Raw genomic sequence first — 24,461 nt, 5'->3', positions numbered from 1 at the left:
ATACGCTAATCCATTGTCATATGTGCACATTCAGGCTTTGGCGCAGGAGCAAAAACATTGCTCCACTGCATCTTCAAAAGACATTCCGTACACCACTGTATCAGACCACTGTCTCCTGCAAGGTCATCACACTAATCTTCTGAGTACTAAGGGAGACATTTACTAAGCAGTGATAAGAGTGGAGGAGAAGTGAGCCAGTAGAGAAGTGCCCATGGCAACCAATCAGCACTGAAGTAATAGCTATAACTTGCATACTATAAAATTATGCAGAGCTGCTGATTGGTTGATGGGGCAACTTCTCCACTGGCTCACTTCTCCGCTCTTATCACTGCTTCGTAAATGTCCCCCTAAGCTGGCTACGCAACCGCAACTAGACTATATGTTGTCCAATCCGGCGGATTGGACCAACATATCGGGCACATCATCTAGAGTGTACCCACTACTGCACACTCCCATGGGACGTTTGACAAGTTGTCCCATTGAGCGTGCAGGGATTGCCCAGCAAATGATGGCATGCATTGGAATGTGAACAATATATTGCGTGGTTGCGCAGTATATTGGTAGGTGTGTACAAGACGCCGATGTATCGTTAGATCAGCTGTACTGCTGGCTGGGTACACACATCGTTAAGTGTGTACCCAGCTTTACACTCATCTGATTGGTGCAGGCTGTTCTGTGCCCAGCTACAGAAAGAGTTTTATTTATCTTCATAGTGTTTAAAGGAATAAAAAGGAATAAAAAGTGTACTGTTTGATTGCCACAATATACTAGTATATAATATTTTTTTTATCACTTGGCAACATCACAAAAAGGCTATGTTTGAATAATGACAGTTAGGAAAAGAAACTGCAGACCCAGTTTCCCCATTTCTCTCAGTGCGTGTCTCTTGCCGAGGGCCTATGGTCCACTAGAGGTAGAGCGGAAGCAATCCTCAGCTTCTTACTTTTGCTGAGGAAACAGACAGTACAGATGGCCGAGGCATCCTCCAGCTCAAGTGCAGGAAGTAGAAGACCTCAGTGAGTCAGCAGTGCTGAATGAGCCAGGGATGTGGGGGGTAGGTCGTAGGATCATGGGTGTAGGACATAAGGCCTACCATGGAGTGCACTGGGTGAGGATTGTACAGCCACAGGCTATGAGATGACATGCCTTTGTCCGTAATAGGAAGTCAAATGTCCAGTCAATTAATGATGACCATAAAATGGGGATTAAGGACTACAGACGTGTCCACATACAGTACATCTTTGCTACATCCCGCCATGTATGGCATGGTTTTGCATGCCATAGACTCAGAGATTTAGCCATGCCATGTGATTTTTCTTCATTTGCTTCTTTAATATGTTACTTTATACATATTCTATTATGGCAAACAAAAATGTTAAAATCCATCCACTCGCTACTCGTGAAAAACAGCTTAGCCGTGTTTTGCATGTTGTGACAAATTGAGCAAAATTGCAAAGATGTAAGTGGACACATCTGTATGCAGGGCCGGTTCTAGCCCTTTTGGCGCCCCGGGCGGAAAATAGGGGCGTGGCTTCATACAGGGGGCATGGTCAGTTACGCCCTCTGTAGAGTTGTGCCCCCATTTGTGCCACCTGTAGGAGTAGCGCCGCTTACACAAAAAAATAATAATAATACTTACTATCCCCGCTCCTGATTCCCGACCACTGCAGACCTCCGCCGGCGCCGCTCCTCTCCTCGGATCTATGGGACAGATAGATACTAGAGGTCAATTATGACCCCTAGCGTCTGTGTCAGTCCCACAATGCTGTGCGGTGCACGATGACGTCATCGCGCACCGCACAGCAAAGGTCCTCTCCACGAAGGGAAACTAGACGGGTAGCATCTAGTTCCCTTCACAGCGGGGGACCAGCGGCGGACACAGCGGGGGGCACAGTAGCACAGGAGCGGATCTTACCATGGTGCGGCGCCCTCCGGATGGCACCGGCGCCCTCTGGAAGGCGGTGCCCCGAGCAAAAGTCCTGCTTGCCCGTGACAAGATACGCTACTGTCTGTATGTGTTCCCTCTCATTCACTGCATGCACGCAGTGCTGGATTTTAGCGGAGGTTATTGTAGGCTGGTTTTTCCTGTGTTACCTCAGCCCTTTTTATGCCACGTATCTATGCCCAGGCCTGGTCCAGCATATTAAGAATCAGTTTACTGGCAATGATATATTTACTTATTACTAGAGTAAATATATTATAATTTTGGTGAAAGGTTTAAATAGTTGCAGCATCTAGCAGAGACCATGTATTATTGCCTTTCGGGGGCCCACAAGCCCTCTGTGCCCCATATGGTTGGTTTGGTCCCTGCATGTACAGTGTGGCAACATCAGACGGACTAATCTTTTATTACCGACAGATGAAGTGCCGCTACATTATTGGTAACTGTTAGTAAAATTACTGATGGTTGTCGATCCGGTTGAATATAAATCAGAGTTGGTGAATTAAGAGATTTTATATCCTAGGAAAGCTTAAAACATCACAGAATACATTGGGGCTAGTACAGTCAGCTGTAATTACTCCCGGAAGGCATGCTAAGGCCCAGATTTATCAAGCCTTGGAGAGTGATAAGTGATACAGTACCAGACAATCCGCTCCTAACTGCCATGTTACTGTGTTTGGAAAATGACAGGAGCTGATTGGTTGGTACTTTATCACCATGTTATTAATCACTCTCCAAGGCTTGATAAATGGGGGCACATGTGCCATGCTGGTGCTGTACACATTTCAGTCAGAGGTCGGACCACCCCTATCCCTATACTTGGCTTGATACCTGTCATTATAAACAATGTACATTTACATCAGCACTGTCCTTGGGGGGTAATTCTGAGTTGATCGCAGCAGGAATTTTGGTAGCAGTTGGGCAAAACCATGTGCACTGCAGGGGAGGCAGATATAACATGTGCAGAGAGAGATAGATTTGGGTGTGGTGAGTTCAATCTGCAATCTAAATTGCAGTGTAAAAATAAAGCAGCCAGTATTTACCCTGCACAGAAACAAAATAACCCACCCAAATGTAACTCTCTCTGCAAATGTTATATCTGCCCCCCCCTGCAATGCACATGGTTTTGCCCAAGTGCTAAAAAATTTCCTGCTGCGATCAACTTGGAATTACCCCCATAGTGCAAAGATCACACTTGAAAACGGCATATTGACACTTATGTCCATAGCCCATAATCCTGCTCACGTGACCTCACTGAAAATCACCTACATGAGAACACCCTGTTACAGTCAGTTATTCCCCTTCTGTTGTAAGCGCAGATGTGACTGAAATTGGACAACACTACATCACAATTTATGCATCGAGCTGTTAGCATGGGCGGGCAAAGTGGGGAGAATGGCACCCTCCCTAGCTATACAGAGGCTGCGCTTATAACTGCAACTAGAAGCAAAGCTGAGGTTTTCATTTTGCAGATTCGGGGGTCTATTCATGAAGCAGTGAAAAGAGTGGAGAAGTGAGCCAGTGGAGAAGTTGCCCATGGCAACCAATCAGCTGCTACGTATCATTTTATAGAATGCACTTTATAAATGTTACGTCAACACTGATTGGTTGCCATAGGCAACTTCTCCTCAGGCTCACTTCTCCACTCTTTTCACTGCTTCATGAATGGAGCCCTCAGTATTTCATATTATTCAATAGCCCACTGGTGTACTGCCAGTTTCATTTAATGGTCAGCCTGAGCTTGGTGAGTTGTTCTTATAGTATACTGTTATGGTAAAGCAATTTACACAGTATGCAGCGCTACACTTCCCACTGTCTCAGTACAATAAGTGTCCAGAATGCAGTTAGAGGTAAATGACATCATCCAAAACACAGCGCCAGGGAATCTGCATGATGAGTCTCAGGGTTACTAGGAATGATTGAACTATTAACTTTCCTCACAGGTTCCGCCTCTCACTTCCCATCATTCTCCTGACTGACTGCCTGCCACCCATCCATCTAGTCTTCCTTGTAACAGGGAACTGCTGGAGAATTTATAATACATATTCTTCCCTGGGTCTGGGTCAAAGCTCCCTCACCTCTTTTCTCTCAAGTATTATGGATGAATTCCTTCATGTGTTTGTGTGTTTATGTTCCCTGCAATTGTATAGTGAAGTATGTTGTGTGAAGGTCGGTGTAAGGTCAGCATTTAGGGAGATCTAGGCCTGTAGTCCTCGACTGTCTAGCCCAGACGTCTCCCTCATTATGCACCCGTTACATAACAGACTACTAGTAGGGGGTTAGGGGTGACAAGCCTCCACAGCTTCCCTAGTCAAACGTGAAGATGCTCGGAAAATAGTTCTGGAAATCTTTGGCAAAATTATTGCGTGCTGCATGTCAGTCTCAGGACAGATCATATTCATATAACATTATTATATCGCTATATCTGTATTATCTATTTGTTACCTTAAAGGGGACCGAGTTTTATACTCCAGTAAAGTGTTCGAGTGCTCATTCTTTTATGATTAGAAAAAAATAAATCTAATTTAAAAGACATTTCTTGTATGAGGTGTGTGTATCAAGGCATTCACTGACTGATGTATATTCCGCTATGACCTGCACTTTGGTGCTCTTTTTGGGACATAATTATCCATGCCAGAGAGTGTCAAAAATAATGTACTTCAACAAGAAAATACATTACACTTTTGATTAACACAGTGGGGGGAATTCAATTAATGAAAAGTCGGTTGGGTGTCTGTTTTTGCCTGTCGATTAGATAGGAAAAAAACAGGCACCCAACTGACTTTTCAAACAATTGAATACCTGACTGGAGATTTCGACAGGTGTCAGGATTCCGATGTCAGTATTTCGACTGCCGGGGTTCCAGGAGCTAGGATCTTCACCGCATCCCGTTATAGCATACTGTGAAAATAAAAATTTATATACTGTGTATATATATATATATATATATATATATATATAATTCTCCAAACGCGGCATAAACGGCACTCACGGGGTTAAATGTATGAAAAAAGCTGGTACATTTATTGATGTAACGTTTCGGAGCTGCTGCTCCTTCTTCCAGACACCAGACAGAAGGAGCAGCAGCTCCGAAACGTTACATAAATAAATGTACCAGCTTTTTTCATACATTTAACCCTGTGAGTGCCGTTTATGCCGCGTTTGGAGAATTATTATTCTAAGGATTCGGGCACCGGGGGAAGCTGTTCAGTTAGGATCTGAGTGCCGACCGACTTGGAGGAGTATATATATATATATATATATAAAAATAGATATATACAATAGATATATAGATATATACCTGTCCATTTCACCAGGTCTTCAATAATGCAATACATGTCTCTCAAGCCTTGCATGCTCAAGCCATGGCCGCAACTTGGGGGGTCTAGGGGGGCATGTGACCTGGGTGCCGGATTGGAGAGGGCGCTGAGAAAGCCCACTCCCTTTGAAACCTTGAGTTACTGTAAGCTAATATTAATTGATTTGTCTATCGCAAAGATCACAAATGTCTCACTAGACCTCTGGCTCATTACACCTTAGTGCTTAGTGAAAATATCAACTTAAAATTGACATCGAGCAATATTATCCTGCTAAACTCATAAGGAGTGATGTCATTGTAAATGGCACTTTTAATTACTATATTCTAAAAGGAATGTTTCAGATTGGCGAAGGAAGAATTAGTCCTAGGAGATTACTTATAGCTGTAACAATTGTGTTGCTTCAACAGCCTGGAAGATTTGCTTTTTTCCTCTCCATGGTGTTATGATTTACGAGACAATGGGAGGCAGAATAGGCAGCTGCCATGTGTGCAGCAAAATTTAGGGGGCTCAAATGTAGAACTGAACATTAATAGTTACAGTCCTACCTGTTCTACTCGGATGTCACTATGACCTATGCAACTGACGATGTTCTGCGAGGAGGATTCATTATTATTCATTAATTCAAGTCTAAGGCCACACAGAGAGACAACATTAAACCTTCACAACATTTGTACGTGTTACTAGAACATTACATCATACATATGTCTATCATGATGGTCAACATTCAGTAGGTCACAGGGCAATTGATTTACACTAATGTACATAGAAAACTTGAGTGTTCAGTGTGGGTTGTGACGTGAGTAAATTCAGCAATGGTATGTGAAAGTATAAATAATTACCAAGTGTCTGCTTAGGAGCTGTGTGAGCCCCCTACAGGTACAGTAATAGCCAGGGGCGGATTGCGATCGAACACCAGCCCAGGAAATTTATGGAAGCAGCCCTACATACAGCACAGTACAGTGAGGGAGCACACACTACATACAGCACAGTATAGTGAGGGAGCACACACTACATACAGCACAGTACAGAGAGGGAGCACACACTACATACAGCACAGTACAGGGAGGGAGCACACACTACATACAGCACAGTACAGAGAGGGAGCACACACTACATACATCACAGTACAAGGAGGGAGCACACACTACATACAGCACAGTACAGAGAGGGAACACACACTACATACAGCACAGTACAGGGAGGGAGCACACACTACATACAGCACAGTACAAGGAGGGAGCACACACTACATACAGCACAGTACAGGGAGAGAGCACACACTACATACAGCACAGTACAGGGAGGGAGCACACACTACATACAGCACAGTACAGGGAGGGGGAGCACACACTACATACAGCACAGTACAGGGAGGGAACACACACTACATACAGCACAGTACAGGGAGGGAGCACATACTACATACAGCACAGTACAGAGAGGGAGCACACACTACATACAGCACAGTACAAGGAGGGAGCACACACTACATACAGCACAGTACAGGGAGAGAGCACACACTACATACAGCACAGTACAGGGAGGGAGCACACACTACATACAGCACAGTACAGGGAGGGAGCACACACTACATACAGCACAGTACAGAGAGGGAGCACACACTACATACATCACAGTACAAGGAGGGAGCACACACTACATACAGCACAGTACAGGGAGGGAGCACACACTACATACAGCACAGTACAGAGAGGGAGCACACACTACATACTAGAGATGAGCGCCTGAAATTTTTCGGGTTTTGTGTTTTGGTTTTGGGTTCGGTTCCGCGGCCGTGTTTTGGGTTCGACCGCGTTTTGGCAAAACCTCACCGAATTTTTTTTGTCGGATTCGGGTGTGTTTTGGATTCGGGTGTTTTTTTCAAAAAACCCTAAAAAACAGCTTAAATCATAGAATTTGGGGGTAATTTTGATCCCAAAGTATTATTAACCTCAAAAAACATAATTTACACTCATTTTCAGCCTATTCTGAACACATCACACCTCACAATATTATTTTTAGTCCTAAAATTTGCACCGAGGTCGCTGTGTGAGTAAGATAAGCGACCCTAGTGGCCGACACAAACACCGGGCCCATCTAGGAGTGGCACTGCAGTGTCACGCAGGATGTCCCTTCCAAAAAACCCTCCCCAAACAGCACATGACGCAAAGAAAAAAAGAGGCGCAATGAGGTAGCTGACTGTGTGAGAAAGATAAGCGACCCTAGTGGCCGACACAAACACCGGGCCCATCTAGGAGTGGCACTGCAGTGTCACGCAGGATGTCCCTTCCAAAAAACCCTCCCCAATCAGCACATGATGCAAAGAAAAAGAAAAGAAAAAAGAGGTGCAAGATGGAATTATCCTTGGGCCCTCCCACCCACCCTTATGTTGTATAAACAAAACAGGACATGCACACTTTAACCAACCCATCATTTCAGTGACAGGGTCTGCCACACGACTGTGACTGATATGACGGGTTGGTTTGGACCCCCCCCAAAAAAGAAGCAATTAATCTCTCCTTGCACAAACTGGCTCTACAGAGGCAAGATGTCCACCTCATCTTCACCCTCCGATATATCACCGTGTACATCCCCCTCCTCACAGATTATCAATTCGTCCCCACTGGAATCCACCATCTCAGCTCCCTGTGTACAGTACTTTGTGGAGGCAATTGCTGCTGGTCAATGTCTCCGCGGAGGAATTGATTATAATTCATTTTAATGAACATCATCTTCTCCACATTTTCTGGATGTAACCTCGTACGCCGATTGCTGACAAGGTGAGCGGCGGCACTAAACACTCTTTCGGAGTACACACTTGTGGGAGGGCAACTTAGGTAGAATAAAGCCAGTTTGTGCAAGGGCCTCCAAATTGCCTCTTTTTCCTGCCAGTATAAGTACGGACTGTGTGACGTGCCTACTTGGATGCGGTCACTCATATAATCCTCCACCATTCTATCAATGTTGAGAGAATCATATGCAGTGACAGTAGACGACATGTCCGTAATCGTTGTCAGGTCCTTCAGTCCGGACCAGATGTCAGCATCAGCAGTCGCTCCAGACTGCCCTGCATCACCGCCAGCGGGTGGGCTCGGAATTCTGAGCCTTTTCCTCGCACCCCCAGTTGCGGGAGAATGTGAAGGAGGAGATGTTGACAGGTCGCGTTCCGCTTGACTTGACAATTTTGTCACCAGCAGGTCTTTCAACCCCAGCAGACCTGTGTCTGCCGGAAAGAGAGATCCAAGGTAGGCTTTAAATCTAGGATCGAGCACGGTGGCCAAAATGTAGTGCTCTGATTTCAACAGATTGACCACCCGTGAATCCTTGTTAAGCGAATTAAGGGCTGCATCCACAAGTCCCACATGCCTAGCGGAATCGCTCCGTGTTAGCTCCTTCTTCAATGCCTCCAGCTTCTTCTGCAAAAGCCTGATGAGGGGAATGACCTGACTCAGGCTGGCAGTGTCTGAACTGACTTCACGTGTGGCAAGTTCAAAGGGCATCAGAACCTTGCACAACGTTGAAATCATTCTCCACTGCACTTGAGACAGGTGCATTCCATCTCCTATATCGTGCTCAATTGTATAGGCTTGAATGGCCTTTTGCTGCTCCTCCAACCTCTGAAGCATATAGAGGGTTGAATTCCACCTCGTTACCACTTCTTGCTTCAGATGATGGCAGGGCAGGTTCAGTAGTTTTTGGTGGTGCTCCAGTCTTCTGTACGTGGTGCCTGTACGCCGAAAGTGTCCCGCAATTTTTCTGGCCACCGACAGCATCTCTTGCACGCCCCTGTCGTTTTTTAAAAAATTCTGCACCACCAAATTCAAGGTATGTGCAAAACATGGGACGTGCTGGAATTTGCCCATATTTAATGCACACACAATATTGCTGGCGTTGTCCGATGCCACAAATCCACAGGAGAGTCCAATTGGGGTAAGCCATTCCGCGATGATCTTCCTCAGTTGCCGTAAGAGGTTTTCAGCTGTGTGCGTATTCTGGAAAGCGGTGATACAAAGCGTAGCCTGCCTAGGAAAGAGTTGGCGTTTGCGAGATGCTGCTACTGGTGCCGCCGCTGCTGTTCTTGCGGCGGGAGTCCATACATCTACCCAGTGGGCTGTCACAGTCATATAGTCCTGACCCTGCCCTGCTCCACTTGTCCACATGTCCGTGGTTAAGTGGACATTGGGTACAACTGCATTTTTTAGGACACTGGTGAGTCTTTTTCTGACGTCCGTGTACATTCTCGGTATCGCCTGCCTAGAGAAGTGGAACCTAGATGGTATTTGGTAACGGGGGCACACTGCCTCAATAAATTGTCTAGTTCCCTGTGAACTAACGGCGGATACCGGACGCACGTCTAACACCAACATAGTTGTCAAGGACTCAGTTATCCGCTTTGCAGTAGGATGACTGCTGTGATATTTCATCTTCCTCGCAAAGGACTGTTGAACAGTCAATTGCTTACTGGAAGTAGTACAAGTGGGCTTACGACTTCCCCTCTGGGATGACCATCGACTCCCAGCGGCAACAACAGCAGCGCCAGCAGCAGTAGGCGTTACACGCAAGGATGCATCGGAGGAATCACAGGCAGGAGAGGACTCGTCAGACTTGCCAGTGACATGGCCTGCAGGACTATTGGCATTCCTGGGGAAGGAGGAAATTGACACTGAGGGAGTTGGTGGGGTGGTTTGCGTGAGCTTGGTTACAAGAGGAAGGGATTTACTGGTCAGTGGACTGCTTCCGCTGTCACCCAAAGTTTTTGAACTTGTCACTGACTTATTATGAATGCGCTGCAGGTGACGTATAAGGGAGGATGTTCCGAGGTGGCTAACGTCCTTACCCCTACTTATTACAGCTTGACAAAGGGAACACACGGCTTGACACCTGTTGTCCGCATTTCTGGTGAAATACCTCCACACCGAAGAGCTGATTTTTTTGGTATTTTCACCTGGCATGTCAACGGCCATATTCCTCCCACGGACAACAGGTGTCTCCCCGGGTGCCTGACTTAAACAAACCACCTCACCATCAGAATCCTCCTGGTCAATTTCCTCCCCAGCGCCAGCAACACCCATATCCTCCTCATCCTGGTGTACTTCAACACTGACATCTTCAATCTGACTATCAGGAACTGGACTGCGGGTGCTCCTTCCAGCACTTGCAGGGGGCATGCAAATAGTGGAAGGCGCATGCTCTTCACGTCCAGTGTTGGGAAGGTCAGGCATCGCAAACGACACAATTGGACTCTCCTTGTGGATTTGGGATTTCAAAGAACGCACAGTTCTTTGCGGTGCTTTTGCCAGCTTGAGTCTTTTCAGTTTTCTAGCGAGAGGCTGAGTGCTTCCATCCTCATGTGAAGCTGAACCACTAGCCATGAACATAGGCCAGGGCCTCAGCCGTTCCTTGCCACTCCGTGTGGTAAATGGCATATTGGCAAGTTTACGCTTCTCCTCCGACAATTTTATTTTAGGTTTTGGAGTCCTTTTTTTTCTGATATTTGGTGTTTTGGATTTGACATGCTCTGTACTATGACATTGGGCATCGGCCTTGGCAGACGACGTTGCTGGCATTTCATCGTCTCGGCCATGACTAGTGGCAGCAGCTTCAGCACGAGGTGGAAGTGGATCTTGATCTTTCCCTAATTTTGGAACCTCAACTTTTTTGTTCTCCATATTTTATAGGCAGAACTAAAAGGCACCTCAGGTAAACAATGGAGATGGATGGATTGGATACTAGTATACAATTATGGACGGACTGCCACGGTTAGGTGGTATAAAAAAACCACGGTTAGGTGGTATATATTATAATAATAATACAATTATGGATGGACGGACTGCCTGCCGACTGCCGACACAGAGGTAGCCACAGCCGTGAACTACCGCACTGTACACTGGTTGATAAAGAGATAGTAGTATACTCGTAACAACTAGTATGACACTATGACGACGGTATAAAGAAAGAAAAAAAAATACCACAGTTAGGTGGTATATATTATAATAATAATACAATTATGGATGGACGGACTGCCTGCCGACTGCCGACACAGAGGTAGCCACAGCCGTGAACTACCGCACTGTACACTGGTTGATAAAGAGATAGTAGTATACTCGTAACAACTAGTATGACACTATGACGACGGTATAAAGAATGAAAAAAAAACCACGGTTAGGTGGTATATATTATAATAATAATACAATTATGGATGGACGGACTGCCTGCCGACTGCCGACACAGAGGTAGCCACAGCCGTGAACTACCGCACTGTACACTGGTTGATAAAGAGATAGTAGTATACTCGTAACAACTAGTATGACACTATGACGGTATAAAGAATGAAAAAAAAAACCACGGTTAGGTGGTATATATTATAATAATAATACAATTATGGATGGACGGACTGCCTGCCGACTGCCGACACAGAGGTAGCCACAGCCGTGAACTACCGCACTGTACACTGGTTGATAAAGAGATAGTAGTATACTCGTAACAACTAGTATGACACTATGACGACGGTATAAAGAAAGAAAAAAAAATACCACGGTTAGGTGGTATATATTGTAATACAATTATGGATGGACGGACTGCCTGCCGAGTTCCGACTGCCGACACAGAGGTAGCCACAGCCGTGAACTACCGCACTGTACTGTGTCTGCTGCTAATATAGACTGGTTGATAAAGAGATAGTATACAATACATACAACAATATACTACTATACTGGTGGTCAGGCACTGGTCACCACTAGTCACACTGGCAGTCAGGGCCGGCTCTACCATTAGGCAGCTTTAGGCAGCTGCCTAGGGGCGCCAGCTCCTGGAGGGCGCCACTGAATTCATCTAGCAAAAAACTGAAGGATGTCTCTGTATGCGGCCTCCTCCTTTTACACTGCGCTGGCTGCTGCAGGTCTAATCAAGTGCAGCTACCACTATCAGGCTGTACCACATAGTGTCTCAGCGCTTCCTCTGTGCGGACATGAGTAACATCAAGTCATGTGAAGGCACATAGGATGCGGATGTAACTATGGCTCCCGAGGGGCGCCCCCACGGCTGCTCCTATAGCCCTGATGCACCTCCTGCAGGGGGGTTGCAGGTCAGGGGGCACCGGGTTGAAGCTTTGCCTAGGGTGCATAGAGACCTTGCACCGGCCCTGCTGGCAGTGGCACTCCTGCAGCAAAAGTGTGCACTGTTTAATTTTAAATTAATATAATATTATGTACTCCTGGGGGCTCCTGCTATAACAACCTGCAGTGCTCCCCAGTCTCCCCCACAATTATTATAAGCTTTGCCTTTTATACATTGATGTGCAGCACACTGGGCTGAGCTGAGTGCACACAGACTGAGTCACACTGTGTGACTGGCTGCTGCTGTGTATCGTTTTTTTTTCAGGCAGAGAACGGATATAGCAGAGAACGGATATATTATATTAAAATAAATAAAAGTTAACTAACAACAACTGCACTGGTCACTGTGGTAAACTCTGTCTGACTCTGCACAATCTCTCTCTCTCTTCTAATCTAATTTCTAATGGAGAGGACGCCAGCCACGTCCTCTCCCTATCAATCTCAATGCACGTGTGAAAATGGCGGCGACGCGCGGCTCCTTATATAGAATCCGAGTCTCGCGAGAATCCGACAGCGTCATGATGACGTTCGGGCGCGCTCGGGTTAACCGAGCAAGGCGGGAGGATCCGAGTCTGCTCGGACCCGTAAAAAAAACCATGAAGTTCGTGCGGGTTCGGTTTCAGAGAAACCGAACCCGCTCATCTCTACTACATACATCACAGTACAAGGAGGGAGCACACACTACATACAGCACAGTACAGAGAGGGAACACACACTACATACAGCACAGTACAGGGAGGGAGCACACACTACATACAGCACAGTACAGAGAGAGAGCACACACTACATACAGCACAGTACAAGGAGGGAGCACACACTACATACAGCACAGTACAGTACAGGGAGAGAGCACCAGTGGTGCAAGTGGGCGGGTACGGGTGGGTACGGCGTACCCGTAAGAATTTAGCCGTGGGTACGCCGTACCCACACCGATGGGCCGCCGCTCCTCGCACCGCCGCTGATGTGAGGGAAGGAGAGCGCAGCCTGTGCCTCTCCTTCCCCTCAGTCTCCGGCGGGTGTCTCACAGTTTAATTCAGCGCCGATCCGTGAGCCAATCAGAGCGGTGCGAGCTCTGATTGGCTCACGGATCAGCGCTGAATTAAACTGTGAGACACCCGCCGGAGACTGAGGGGAAGGAGAGGCACAGGCTGCACTCTCCTTCCCTCACACAGGACGGCAGCGGCCAGCGGCAGCGGTGAGCAGGGAAGGGGGGGAAGGGGGGGCATGTTATACCTGGCACTGGGGGATATCTGGCACTGGGGGATATCTGGCACTGGGGGGGCATTTCTATCTGGCACTGGGGGATATCTGGCACTGGGGGGCATATATACCTGGCACTGGGGGATATCTGGCACTGGGGGGCATATATACCTGGCACTGGGGGATATCTGGCACTGGGGGGGCATTTCTATCTGGCACTGGGGGATATCTGGCACTGGGGGGCATTTCTATCTGGCACTGGGGGATATCTGGCACTGGGGGGCATATATACCTGGCACTGGGGGATATCTGGCACTGGGGGGCATATATACCTGGCACTGGGGGATATCTGGCACTGGGGGGGCATGTATACCTGGCACTGGGGGATATCTGGCACTGGGGGCATATCTGGCACTGTAGGGGCATTTCTGTATCTGGCACGGGGGGCAATGTATATCTGACACAGTGGGGGCATTTGTGTATCTGGCACTGTGGGGCAATGTGTATCTGGCACTGTGGGGCAATGTATATCTGGCACTGTGGGGCAACGTGTATCTGGCACTATTGGGGTCATACGTGTATCTGCCCCTCCCCCATATGTGTATCACGCCCCCATTTTCATTGGCCACGCCCCATGTGGCATTTGGTCACACCCATTTTTTTTGCGCGTTTGGTTTTGGATTCGGTTCCGCGGCCGTGTTTTGGATTCGGACGCGTTTTGGCAAAACCTCCCTGAAAATTTTTTGTCGGATTCGGGTGTGTTTTGGATTCGGGTGTTTTTTTACAAAAAACCCTCAAAAACAGCTTAAATCATAGAATTTGGGGGTCATTTTGATCCCATAGTATTATTAACCTCAATAACCATAATTTACACTCATTTTCAGTCTATTCTGAACACCTCACAATATTATTTTTAGTCCTAAAATTTGCACCGAGGTCGCTGGATGGCTAAGCTAAGCGACACAAGTGGCCGACACAAACACCTGGCCCATCTAGGAGTGGCACTGCAGTGTCAGGCAGGATGGCACTTCAAAAAAATAGTCCCCAAACAGCACATGATGCAAAGAAAAAAAGAGGCGCACCAAGGTCGCTGTGTGACTAAGCTAAGCGACACAAGTGGCCGACACAAACACCTGGCCCATCTAGGAGTGGCACTGCAGTGTCAGACAGGATGGCACTTCAAAAAATAGTCCCCAAACAGCACATGATGCAAAGAAAAAAGAGGTGCAATGAGGTAGCTGTGTGACTAAGCTAAGCGACACAAGTGGCCGACACAAACACCTGGCCCATCTAGGAGTCTCACTGCAGTGTCAGGCAGGATGGCACTTAAAAAAAATTGTCCCCAAACAGCACATGATACAAAGAAAAAAAGAGGCGCACCAAGGTCGCTGTGTGACTAAGCTAAGCGACACAAGTGGCCGACACAAACACCTGGCCCATCTAGGAGTGGCACTGCAGTGTCAGACAGGATGGCACTTCAAAAAAATAGTCCCCAAACAGCACATGATGCAAAGAAAAAAAGAGGCGCACCAAGGTCGCTGTGTGACTAAGCTAAGCGACACAAGTGGCCGACACAAACACCTGGCCCATCTAGGAGTGGCACTGCAGTTTTCTAGCGCGAAGATGAGTGCTTCCATCCTCATGTGATTCTGAACCACTAGCCATGAACATAGGCCAGGGCCTCAGCCGTTCCTTGCCACTCCGTGCCCTAAATGGCATATTGGCAAGTTTACGCTTCTCATCAGACGCTTTCAATTTTGATTTTTGGGTCATTTTACTGAACTTTTGTTTTTTTGGATTTTACATGCTCTCTAATATGACATTGGGCATCGGCCTTGGCAGACGACGTTGATGGCATTTCATCGTCTCGGCCATGACTAGTGGCAGCAGCTTCAGCACGAGGTGGAAGTCGATCTTGATCTTTCCCTATTTTAACCTCCACATTTTTGTTCTCCATTTTTTTATGTGTGGAATTATATGCCAGTATCAATAGCAATGGCCTACTACTATATATACTGCGCACAACTGAAATGCATCACAGGTATGGATGGATAGTATACTTGACGACACAGAGGTAGGTAGAGCAGTGGCCTTCCGTACCATACTGCTATATATACTGGTGGTCACTGTCAGCAAACTGCAAAACTAAAATGCACCACAGGTATAGAATCTAGATGGATAGTATACTTGACGACACAGAGGTAGGTAGAGCAGTGGCCTTACGTACCGTACTGCTATATATACCGGTGGTCACTGTCAGCAAACTGCAAAACTAAAATGCACCACAGGTAAAGAACCTAGATGGATAGTATACTTGACGACACAGAGGTAGGTAGAGCAGTGGCCTTCCGTACCATACTGCTATATATACTGGTGGTCACTGTCAGCAAACTGCAAAACTAAAATGCACCACAGGTATAGAATCTAGATGGATAGTATACTTGACGACACAGAGGTAGGTAGAGCAGTGGCCTTCCGTACCGTACTGCTATATATACTGGTGGTCACTGTCAGCAAACTGCAAAACTAAAATGCACCACAGGTATAGAATCTAGATGGATAGTATACTTGACGACACAGAGGTAGGTAGAGCAGTGGCCTTCCGTACCGTACTGCTATATATACTGGTGGTCACTGTCAGCAAACTGCAAAACTAAAATGCACCACAGGTATAGAATCTAGATGGATAGTATACTTGACGACACAGAGGTAGGTAGAGCAGTGGCCTTCCGTACTGTACTGCTATATATACTGATGGTCACTGTCAGCAAACTGCAAAACTAAAATGCACCACAGGTATAGAATCTAGATGGATAGTAAACTTGACGACACAGAGGTAGGTAGAGCAGTGGCCTTCCGTACCGTACTGCTATATATACTGGTGGTCACTGTCAGCAAAACTCTGCACTGTACTCCTCCTATATAATACTGCTGGTCCCCAGTCCCCACAATAAAGCAGTGTGAGCACAGATATATGCAGCACACTGAGCACAGATATGGAGCGTTTTTCAGGCAGACAACGTATAATACTGGTGGTCACTGGTCAGCAAAACTCTGCACTGTACTCCTCCTATATAATACAGCTGCTCCCCAGTCCCCACAATTAAGCAATAAGCACAAATATTTGCATCAACATTAATAAACGGAGAGGACGCCAGCCATGTCCTCTCCCTAACATTTCCAATGCACGAGTGAAAATGGCGGCGACGCGCGGCTGCTTATATAGAATCCGAATCTCGCGAGAATCCGACAGCGGGATGATGACGTTCGGGCGCGCTCGGGTTAACCGTGCCATACGGGAGAATCCGAGTATGCCTCGGACCCGTGTAAAATGGGTGAAGTTCGGGGGGGTTCGGTTTCCGAGGAACCGAACCCGCTCATCACTACATACAGCACAGTACAGGGAGGTGGAGCACACACTACATACAGCACAGTACAGGGAGGGGGAGCACACACTACATACAGCACAGTACAGGGAGGGAGCACACACTACATACAGCACAGTACAGGGAGGGAGCACACACTACATATAGCACAGTACAGGGAGGTGGAGCACACACTACATACAGCACAGTACGAGGGAGCACACACTACATACAGCACAGTACAGGGAGGGGGAGCACACACTACATAAAGCACAGCACAGGGAGGGAGCACACACTACATACAGTACAGTACAGGGAGGGAGCACACACTACATACAGCACAGTACAGAGAGGGGGAGCACACACTACATACAGCACAGTACAGAGAGGGAGCACACGCTACATACAGCACAGTACAGGGAGGGGGAGCACACACTACATACAGCACAGTACAGGGAGGGAGAAAACAATACATACAGCACAGTACAAAGAGGGAGCACACACTACATACAGCACAGTACAGGGAGGGGGAGCACACACTACATACAGCACAGCACAGGGAGGGAGCACACACTACATACAGTACAGTACAGGGAGGGAGCACACACTACATACAGCACAGTACAGAGAGGGGGAGCACACACTACATACAGCACAGTACAGAGAGGGAGCACAAGCTACATACAGCACAGTACAGGGAGGGGAGCACACACTACATACAGCACAGTACAGGGAGGGAGAAACAATACATACAGCACAGTACAAAGAGGGAGCACACACTACATACAGCACAGTACAGGGAGGGGGAGCACACACTACATACAGCACAGTACAGGGAGGGAGCACATACTACATACAGCACAGTACAGGGAGGAGGAGCACACACTACATACTGCACAGTACAGGGAAAGGGAGCACACACTACATACAGCACAGTACAAGGAGGGGGAGCACACACTACATACAGCACAGTACAGGGAGGGGGAGCACACACTACATACAGCACAGTACAGGGAGGGGGAGCACATACTACATACAGCACAGTACAGGGAGGGAGAACACAATACATACAGCACAGTACAGGGAGGGGGAGCACACACTACATACAGTACAGGGAGGGGGAGCACACACTACATATAGCACAGTACAGGGAGGGAGCACACACTACATACAGCACAGTACAGGGAATGAGAACACAATACATACAGCACAGTACAGGGAGGGGGAGCACACACTACATACAGCACAGTATAGGGAGGGAGAACACAATACATACAGCACAGTACAGGGAGGGAGCACACACTACATATAGCACAGTACAGGGAGGGAGCACACACTACATACAGCACAGTACAGGGAGGGGGAGCACACACTACATACAGCACAGTACAGGGAGGGGGAGCACACACTACATACAGCACAGTACAGGGAGGGGGAGCACACACTACATACAGCACAGTACAGGGAGGGAGCACACACTACATACAGCACAGTACAGGGAGGGAGCACACACTACATACAGCACCGTACAGTACAGGGAGGGGGAGCACACACTACATACAGCACAGTACAGGGAGGGGGTGCACACACTGCATACAGCACAGTACAGGGAGGGAGAACACAATACATACAGCACAGTACAGAGAGGGAGCACACACTACATACAGCACAGTTCAGGGAGGGGGAGCACACACTACATACAGCACAGTACAGGGAGGGAGCACACACTACATATAGCACAGTACAGGGAGGGGGTGCACACACTGCATACAGCACAGTACAGGGAGGGAGAACACAATACATACAGCACAGTACAGAGAGGGAGCACACACTACATACAGCACAGTTCAGGGAGGGGGAGCACACACTACATACAGCACAGTACAGGGAGGGAGCACACACTACATACAGCACAGTACAGTGAGGGAGCACACACTACATACAGCACAGTACAGTACAGGGAGGGAGCACACACTACATACAGCACAGTACAGTGAGGGAGCACACACTACATACAGCACAGTACAGGGAGGGAGCACATACTACATACAGCACAGTACAGGGAGGAGGAGCACACACTACATACAGCACAGTACAGGGAGGGAGCACACACTACATACAGCACAGTACAGGGAGGGAACACACACTACATACATCACAGTACAGGGAGGGAGCACATACTACATACAGCACAGTACAGGGAGGGGGTGCACACACTACATACAGCACAGTACAGGGAGGGAGAACACACTACATACAGCACGGTACAGGGAGGGGGAGCACACACTACATACAGCACAGTACAGGGAGGGGGAGCACACACTACATACAGAACAGTACAGGGAGGGGGAGCACACACTACATACAGCACAGTACAGGGAGGGGGAGCACACACTACATACAGCACAGTAGAGGGAGGGGGAGCACACACTACATACAGCACAGTACAGGGAGGGGGAGCACACACTACATACAGCACAGTACAGGGAGGGGGAGCACACACTACATACAGCACAGTACAGGGAGGGAGCACACACTACATACAGCACAGTACAGGGAGGGAGCAGCACACACTACATACAGCACAGTACAGGGAGGGAGCACACACTACATACAGCACAGTAGAGGGAGGGGGAGCACACACTACATACAGCACAGTACAGGGAGGGGGAGCACACACTACATACAGCACAGTACAGGGAGGGGGAGCACACACTACATACAGCACAGTACAGGGAGGGGGAGCACACACTACATACAGCACAGTACAGGGAGGGAGCACACACTACATACAGCACAGTACAGGGTGGGGGCACACACAAGTAGAGAAACACAGACAAAGGGGACCAGCGCAGCGGAATCTGTCCCAGAGGCCAATCCACCCCTGATTACATACATAGCCACCACATTATTACATGAATAGCACCACATTACACGTATAGCACTGCATTACATGTCTAGCACTGCACTACACATATAGCACTGCATTACACAAATAGCACCACATGACATGAATAGCACAACATTACAGGTATAGCACCACACTACACGTATAGCACCGCACTACACGTATAGAACCACATTACATGTATAGCACCTCATTACACAAATAGCACCACATTACATACATAGCCATCGCATTACATACGTAGCCATCACATTACATACGTAGCCACCGCATTACATACGTAGCCACTGCATTACATACTGTAAATAGGCCCATCATCATGGACAGACATTGGGCAGCTATAGGGATGAAGGACTCTGCATTAGAGCTTGTCCCAGGGCTGGCTGTGAGTGCTGCCTGATCAGCTGGCATCCTGAGAACAAGGTACGTCCTGCTCCTGTCCAGTCCCCAAACCATACACTGTGACCGGGGACGCCCTAACCCTTACACCATCATCTTAATGCAAATAATGTCATCAAAAATAACCACTCTGCCGGGTCCCCTTCAGTGCTCAGTTACCTGTCTGGCCAGTTCAGTGAGTGAGGGAGCTGGGGTGGCGGCGGGTGTAGTGAACCATCGCTATGCTGCTGCTCCCGTGTCGGGCTTGTTGAAGAGACCTTTGGCCGGGGGCCAGAGAGAGGATGCTGCTGGGCTGCTTAACTTTCTCCAGGTCCCCTATTGGTAGAACAGCTTCACCACTTTTCACCTGGAAGTGCCCGCTAGCCTAACTTCCGGATAGCGTTCCAATGAACCCCAAGTACTGGAGGCAGTGTGAGCCAGCCCAGCCTGAGTGTGAATCGGCCTGGCTAAGGGGGATATGGGACTGGCCCATCGGAATCTGTCCTGGTGGGCCAATCTCATAATAGCAACTCAGACTTTTTACAGAAATGCAGCAGAAACAATTCAGTAGAGTTCATTTGCCAGTGATTGTTTATTTTCTTTGTAATTTTAACTCATGAAGCAGTAAGGGTTCACTTGAACACAGGAGTAACCACAAAAAGTGTACATACCCACCATACCCACTCACCTACCCACCATACCCAACTATCCCCTTGGAAATCAAGTATGGAGTTACAGGAAAAGTAATGATCAGAGCTGGAACATTTTTACCATTGATCACTATAGAAACACTTTCTGAGTTTAATTTTTTTGGTTTCCTTTGTAAAACCCAGAATAATATACTGGTGCAATATAAATAAATGAAATAATAATAATAATAATAATAATAATAATAATAATAAATATGCTAGCTGAATCTTGGAGAGTCACTAAAGCAGGACTGTGGAGTCTACTTATCAAATGTCAAAAAGCTCAACGGCTCCACCCTATGCATCACAGGGGTACTGCTGGTGGTAACACTGTGGCTGCTGGAGTTGAACTCAGTGGTGATAAGCTTTGTCAGGTTTGACTGCTGATAGCCTCTCCATGCAAAACCTAATTAACAAGGTTCATGTGGTATGAGAAATGCCAATTATAGAAAAAAATCCTAAAAAAGCTTTGAATAAAGATTTTAAATGTTTAACAATGCTTCCAGATATACAGTATCTATCTATCTATCTATCTATCTATCTATCTATCTATCTATCTATCTATCTATCTATCTATCTATCTATCTATCTATCCCTCCCAGCGTCTTCATCCACAAAACAATTAAATTATCACATTAAACATGGACGATATCCAATCATTTTCACAGCAAGTCGTATGCATGACTCTTTCCTCCACCAACCACTCACCACAAGGTCGTGTGGCCCTGCACACAATTAGGTTTTTATGTAGCGTATTTTATTTCCTGATATATACCAAACACAGACAAAATAAACCAAAGAAAGAACAACTACAGACAAAATTAAAATTTAATTTAAATATATATATATATATATACGGTGTATATATATATATATATATATATATATAATTATATACTGTACTGTGTTTCTGGAAAAATAGGTTCAGGAACTATGGTCTGGGGTGGAGTTCGTAAAAAAGATAGATAAATAGATGATAGGTAGTTTTTTAGAAAAGAAGGCACTCAAAATGAACTTTAAAATTAAACTTATCTTATGGAGAATACATTTTCGCCCAGGACACGTTCAGGGCCCAGTTCCTGTTTATGTCATATTTAATGACAGGTTCAGCAATTGAGTTCATGCTAAATCCTGCTGAAAAATAGCACTGTATGCACTGTATATAAATATATATATATATGTGTATCCAAGCATATTGGCACTCAAGAAATACCTTGGTGATCCAGTCCTATCACGGGGTCCCCGTGAATCAATAATTCCAAGCAATGGGATGGCACTTATAAGTTTTTTTTAAATTAGTATATAAATGTCTCCAACATCATCATCAACTTTGTTTTGGTCACTACTATTGTTCTGTATCACTACATCCTGATGACGGTGTTTGTCACACCGAAACGTTGTTGATGATGTTGGAGAAATTTATGTGAAGCAATACACTAATGTAAAAAACCTATGAGTGCCGTCACATTACTTGTAATTATATATATATATATATATATAGAACAGAAACAGGCAGCGGCTTTCGGAGACTTTCAAAGGAGTAAGTAACGTATTCTAAGTTCACAACATGAAAACATGGAACCCTTGTTGTGAACTTTGAATTCACGTTACTACTCCTTTGAAAGTCTCTAAGTGCGGCTGCCTCCTTCTGTTCTATATATATATATTGGCTTTTGCATGGAGCAATTGATTTTTCTTATATAGCACAATTCCTGTGAAAACAGCTACTTGCAACCACTGATGAAAGCAGATAGTACTAAAAGCTATTTGCCTGCACAGAATACTTACAGTTAGATAAAAATAACATGGCAAATTGCATAATATATAGACATGACAGCCTTCTGGTGTCCCCTGTACCATAAATAAACTGATATCTGGTCAGACCACAGACTCTAATATGTGTCCTGTCCAGACCAGTAAAGTGGGAGAAATTCCTGTGCGTGTTAGTTTGAAGGTCAACTGGCCCATAAATAACAGAGGGGACGTGAATTTGTCTCTATATAAGTGTAGCATATTTAAGCTAAAATCCAGCCCCTATTTATCAAAAGAAAAAGAAATCAATTGTATTGTCTAGATTCGCAGCTGGAAGATTATGATAAATAGATCCATATGTCCTGTTTAACCTATATAAATGTATCCAAGTATCCACACCCTCATGCGTTCAAGCACACTGTTTCTCCAGTGCCACATTAGCCAGTGTGTTGTCACATCGAATTGCCATTCAGCCTGTAAGTGTGGTAAAGCAGATGTAGACCCCTGGCCAGACAGTATGAATAACGAACAGGAAAAATGTACTGAGGGAGCAATTTGGAGCAAATGGTGGAAACTTGAGAAGTTCTGCATTATGTCAGCGGTTTCTTGATTTCTCCAAACGAGATCATAGGTATACATTTACCTGAAATAACCATTAGAAGAAAGCGGAGGGAGCGATAAGTGGTGATGTCTTGGGGAATAGCTATCGCGGAAAGGAATTTGTTCTATGGAACTTAGGTAATATAGGTAAAGGTTCTGTCATCCATAGCACATATCACCCTGTTATTACACTAAGGTGTGGATTTACAAAGTGGGGGCGATGCCCGTAGCTACCAATCAGATACTGGCTAACATATATCTTGTACTTTCTACAAAATGATAGCTAGAATTTGATTGGCTGCTGCAAATCGAAGAGATAACTCTATAACTGTCTGTTACTATGTTTATTGCTGTTTCTGTGTCATTATTTCTGAGAAGACTTCTGCTTTCGACGTGTAATGGTTAGCATTACTACCTGACAGCACTGAGGTTGTGGGTTCGATTCCCACCATGGCTCCAATTGTGTGGAGTTTGTATATTCTCCCCATAATTGCATTGGTTTCCTCTGCGTACTCCTGTTTCCTCCCACAATCTAAAAACATACTGTTAGGTTAATTGGCTCCCAAAACAAGATAAAAATTCTAGCGTGTGTGTACATGGGCAGACTAGATGGGCCAAGTGGTTCTTTTCTGCACTCAGATTCTATGTTTCTATGACATTCTCCATCATAAATCCAGAGATTCATGCATGTACAGAGGTAGCCACACTTGAAATACATCACTTACCTATGATATTAAACATACCATAGGTACAGAGGAGAAACTAGGGATGGCCATCAACCATCAATGATTACAAATCGATGGTTGATACCCGATGTCAAATAGTTTTGCCATTGATGGCAGAGAGCCACTGGTTCTCCACCCTCGATGGTAGAGACACTATGATGGTTCCCACACTGCTCCCCACAGAGCCTAGCGAAACCTTGCCCCAGGCTCTGATTGGCTAGTGGCTTGCTAATCCATTGCCCAGTGATGGCCATCAGTGGTTGAAAGTATAGATGGTTTACCTGTGAATGGTTTTATACAATCAAGGTTAACCACCAATGGTGACCATCAATGATTAACCCACTGAGGATGACCATCTCTAGGAAAAACTCCCTACTGGAACAAACCATGTTACAATTAAATGAGTGCAACTTGCATTTATTTGTTTGCATGTAGGGAAAGGACTGACTTCTTTTGCATGTATCAAA

General features: G+C 46.2%; 1 protein-coding gene across 2 annotated transcripts in view; it reads right to left on the bottom strand.

The window, feature by feature from the left end:
* Window positions 1-24,461, bottom strand: part of FLT4 (fms related receptor tyrosine kinase 4) — a 312,191-nt gene that overhangs the window by 212,975 nt on the left and 74,755 nt on the right. The window lies entirely within an intron of this gene.

The sequence above is a fragment of the Pseudophryne corroboree genome, chromosome 6 (genome assembly GCF_028390025.1).
Source record: "Pseudophryne corroboree isolate aPseCor3 chromosome 6, aPseCor3.hap2, whole genome shotgun sequence".
NCBI lineage: Eukaryota > Metazoa > Chordata > Amphibia > Anura > Myobatrachidae > Pseudophryne > Pseudophryne corroboree.
This window is presented reverse-complemented; position numbering and strand designations above follow the sequence as displayed.